We start from the raw sequence: 5,000 nt of genomic DNA, 5'->3' as shown, positions 1-5,000 counted from the left end.
GCCATGGGTCCACATTTCAGATATTACGTCATATCGGACGCACATCTGGATCAGCTCCGTTGTTCCCCGTTTTTAGAGATGTGGGTACGGAGGAAAAGAGAGAGGGTTTTATTTCCTGACGCTGCGTGAGTTCCCCGACACACCGGGGGGACACATGTTGATGTATAAAAGACATCAACAAGTGCATTTTGCACGATAGGTCCCCTTTAAGTTATAAACAAGGGAGAGAAAAGACTGAGGTAATGGATCAGCTTCTCCACAAAAACAAGACGTGCTGCAGCAGAAGCTTCTGCCAATTTGCAATTTGGAGGTGAACTAAGAAAATACTCTGAAGACATTTTGAATTATATAATGTATTGTAGTGTTTTTAAATCTTAAAAACAGGAAGAGAGTGACTCTGTTTTCTCTGCTGGAGATGTGTTTAAGCAGCGCCTTCAATTCCCTCCGGTTCACAGAAGCATCCCTGCGGGTTGGATGACGTTCAGTCTTTGTTTCACATTTTACGCCTCAATTTGAAGAACAGAAATACGTTTCAGACGTTCTCCTCCCTAACATGGAAGAGCGTTACCAAAAACACTAGTAATCAATGTCCAAACGCTCGTCATGTCTGCAAAGTAAAGGCAGCAGTCGTGAGAACAGACGCTCAGTGAAACCGCATCATTTCTGTGCCACGAAGTTATCAGAGTTGAGATGTTCTGCGACCTTCAGGTTGGTTTGGGAGCACGTGGTGGAACAGAGCGTGACCTGGGATTAGAAGTGGTGAACACAAATCAAGACTTGCTTTAATACTCAAATATTACAGTGGCTTTAGACTTAGATGCTGAATCCAATTAAGAAATCTGGATCCGTAATCAATAAGAGACGAGTCTTTCCGACTATAAAAGAAGACGGAGCAGAAACAGCTCATCAGTCATGGGGCGGGGGGGGGGGATGTTTGGCAGACATCTCTCAAGCCGATTTAGCTTTTATTCATTTCTGGAGGATATCCAAAAATCTATTTTTACTAATAATAATGTTTATTTCTGATATCAACAATTTCATTTAACTAGTCCTGATATCAGAAATTCAATTGTCCGTCCATCCATGCATCTTCTCCCGCTTATCCGTGGTCGGGTCGCGGAGGTAGCAGTTCCAGCAAATTCAATTGTAACTAGTTATAAATAAAAATAGAATTATAACCAGTAACAATTGAATTCCTGATATCAAAAAAATTATTTTGAACGAGTTCAAATTGTATTTCTGATATCAACAATTTGTATTTCGACTAGTTGAAATTGAATTATTGATATCAGAAATTGGTATTTTTACTGGTTCCAATTGAATTGTAACTAGTAACAATTTAATTACTGATATCGTTTTTCTCATTCATTTCAAATTCCACCTCCCATTGAAATTAATGAGAAAAACGATACAAATCTCACTCGTTAAAATCACATTTGATATCAGAAATACACATTACAACTAGTTACAATTCAATTTCTGATATCAGAAACACACATTCTTAGTAAGAATAGATGATTTGATATCCTCCAGAAATGAATAAAAGCTAAATCGGCTTGCCATACAAGGGGTTTCTTTAAATTGATTTAGAGCAGGTGTGTCAAACTCAAGGCCCGGGGCTTCATTTTTTATGGCCCGCAAAGAACATAATACGTTTATTATAAGGTTACATGCCACTCTACAGAATCACGTTGCCCATAAACTACATGTCCCACAATGCATCTCGTTTTGTGACATGCGCACTGAAGAGATTTGCAATTATTTGCCCTGGACTTTTGCTTTCAGACGTAGTTAATTACAAAGTTATTACCCTATTCGATACTAATCCAACTCAGAGGCAATAATGTAATATAATACATCATTTTATATATGTATTTTATATAGTTACAACCGGCCCTTTGAGTGCAACCATAATGTGGCCCACGGTGAAATTGAGTTCGACACCCCTGATTTAGAGGAGCACTTTGTTTTGGAAAAGCCCAAACCTACCTGAAGCAAGCCGAGCATTCTAGGATATATTTTTGCAAATCATCTCAATTGGCACTACCTTTGTCCTTGTAATTAAACACAGGAGAAAAGGCTTTTTAGATTTGATAAAACACTGCTTGTCACTCGTTTTATCCTGAGTTTTGTTTGTTTATAAAAGTGTTACATTAGATCGAACACTTCTAAGAGATGCTTGACTACATTAAATGAATGTCTGACGGCACAGAAGCACCGAAACATAAGTTACTAATTAGCTGCAGGGGGCAAAGTGTTCAAAGCTCTTGCCTTTAATCCGCCTCTTGTTAAAGGTGGGTAAATTTGAGAAACCGGCTCGAGATGCACTTGTTGTTATATTCCATGGAATGCTCTTAACATCCCGATAGCAATGAATATCTGAAATGCTTTGACAATAAATCCATAAAGAAATATCTGTGGAAGCCGTGGCGCTGTAAAAAGCACAACCAATCATCTGAGCCGGCTAAAGTAACTGGATGGCCTACCTGCCTGTCAGCCTTCCATCGGGGCACAAACTTACCTCGTGCCCTCATTGGTCATGTGCGCGTTCGTGCGTGTTGGAGGAGGGGCTCTGTGAGGAAGTGGCAGATTTGTTCCGGCTGTGTATTTTCAAATTCTAGCCACTCGAGCTGGTTTCTCCAAAATGACAAAATGGCCGACCCCCCACCTTTAATCGTTTCTGTGAACAGCCTCAGAGTAATGAACACAGTTGAAGGACTACAAGCTGACTAAGTGACAAACACACGGTTAGATAATATTCAGTGCATGTAAACACACTCAGTCACGTCTCAGCTGCTGAGTGTAAGACACACGCACTGGTTAATAAAGGTCAATATAAACACCAGATAATCACCTTAAAACCTGCTGATATCTGACATCCTGACGTATCAATCTTACATTGTTTTAAATGTTATTTCACCACCTGGTTACCCGTGTCGCTGCCAGGAATAAATGACGTTAAATTACACACTGCATCCCAATTGAAATGAACGCAACATTTTGTTAGTTATTCTGCTTTACCGGTCCGTTTTGTGTTTGTTTGCTTCTGTAAATATGTGGTTGTGTAAATTAAGATCAGATGTATAGCGTATGGAAACATTATCTGTAACCAATAGGCACATTTTAAAGAATCAACGCAGGTCACTTCCGCCTGCCGATAAGAGACGAGGCCACACTGCTTCCTGTTATTCTCAGATCTCAGCAAATAAATCGGTAATAAAATGTTAATAAAGTTCCTTTAAAAATGTTTTGTTGTTCAATGTGTGCTCTTTACCTGCAGAGGAAGATCCACACGTTTCCTGCTGACCCAATACAGTTTTAAAAAGGCATTGAATTAATTCATTAATCTTAAAATAAAGCTATATTGGTATTTAAATTATCTTAAAGGTCACCTATCATGCTATTTGTAGGCACTAGCACAGGTCTCAGATATATAAAAAACATGTCTATGAAGTGTTTTGCTCAAAATACCAAACAGATCGTTCTAGCCATGCCTCATATCCCTCTGTCTCACTTCCTGTTTCAAAAGTTCTGATTTGGGGATAAAGCTTTAATAAAAAAGGAGGGGTCTGAGCTCATGCGGGACCCGGCAGCTACCGTCTAAACTAAATGCTGCCGTGATGAAACGCCATATCATGGATTATCAAGGATTCTCTCTGAAACAGTCTGGAGCTCAAAGGCTTTCTCTCTTGCCGGTTACACCACAAGGTGAGTTCCTTTTTACTTCCTGCTTCTTCACACACATGCTCTCCAGTACAGGTTAGCTCTGAGTGTTAGCCATGCTAATGTAAACACCGACCATATTACGTCCAAAACAGTCGGGCATTGTTTCTGACAGCAACGTTTCTGATTGGGCCGTGGGTCCACATTTCAGATATTACGTCATATCGGACGCAAATCTGGATCAGCTCCGTCGTTCCCCGTTTTTAGAGATTTGGGTACGGAGGAAAAGAGAGAGGGTTTTATTTCCTGACGCTGCGTGAGTTCCCCGACACACCGGGGACACATGGTGATGTATAAAAGACATCAACATTTGTTTGCATGACAGGTCCCCTTTAAGTTGAGATTTCCCGCCCTTAGCTTCACTTCAAAGGTACCTGAAGGACCTGCAGGTGATAGTCTTGTTCTTCCAGTGGAGCGAGATGTTAGTTTGTGGGGAAAACATGCAAAATATCCCACATTTAGACATAAACCTACCTGTGTTCTGTGTGTCCTCTCCTCTCAGCAGGAGGAAGGGAATCTGCGGGAATCAACATGTGGAAGAAGCCGGCGTATTTTTTTGTCTTTTCACTTTTTTTTTTAATGATGGCAATTGATCACCTGTTTTTGTACAACAAAAGAACAGCTTTTTAAATGATTTGAAAACCCAAAACAAAATGCAAACATATCAAATAAAGTCAAAACCAGTTTGTGGATTTCATCGCTTCTGCGTTTGGTTTTTCCTGCGTTCTCAGTCTGCTTTGAACGCTCCTCTTGGCACTAAAGTCCTAAAGTCAGTCCCTACAACGCAGCGTTCAGGGGCAGTCCGGCTGTTTCTGTTTGTAGGGGGGGGGTCCTGGTTCTGGTCCTGGGGGGGGTCAGGCAGTGGGGGGGGTCAGATGCGGGTGAGTTGGTGCCAGAGGCTGGACGGCAGGATGCTCTCCACCTTCTCCATGATGAAGTTCAGAGGAGCGAACAGCGTGCTGAGGAACTGAGGGAGAGACGACACACACTTTAATTTAATGCATCAACAGGAGATCGAGAGAGGGGTGCAGGAATGAGTCCTAGCCTGGAGACGAGTCAGCATTTTACCACTTCCTGTGCTCAAAATCAATGTTTTAAAATGGTTGTTTTGCCTGAAATAAGGTCAAACATGTATTATTCTACGACATAAAATAAGTCAGTGAAAACACACTGTTCATTGTCTAAAGCAGGGACGGGCAAATGGCGGCCCGGGGCCCCCACCTCCTCTTTATGCGGCCCTCAGATTAATTTATAAACAACGTTTTTTTTGTACTTGT

General features: G+C 41.2%; 1 pseudogene; it reads right to left on the bottom strand.

Moving 5' to 3' along the window:
• Positions 1 to 4,271: 4,271 nt before the first annotated feature.
• The window catches only part of LOC117448530 (suppressor of tumorigenicity 7 protein homolog), a 90,191-nt pseudogene continuing 89,462 nt past the window's right edge, over positions 4,272 to 5,000 (bottom strand).

This window comes from Pseudochaenichthys georgianus, chromosome 6, assembly GCF_902827115.2.
Source record: "Pseudochaenichthys georgianus chromosome 6, fPseGeo1.2, whole genome shotgun sequence".
Lineage (NCBI taxonomy): Eukaryota > Metazoa > Chordata > Actinopteri > Perciformes > Channichthyidae > Pseudochaenichthys > Pseudochaenichthys georgianus.
Note: the sequence above shows the minus strand (reverse complement) of the source record. Positions and strands in the feature narration are given on the sequence as shown.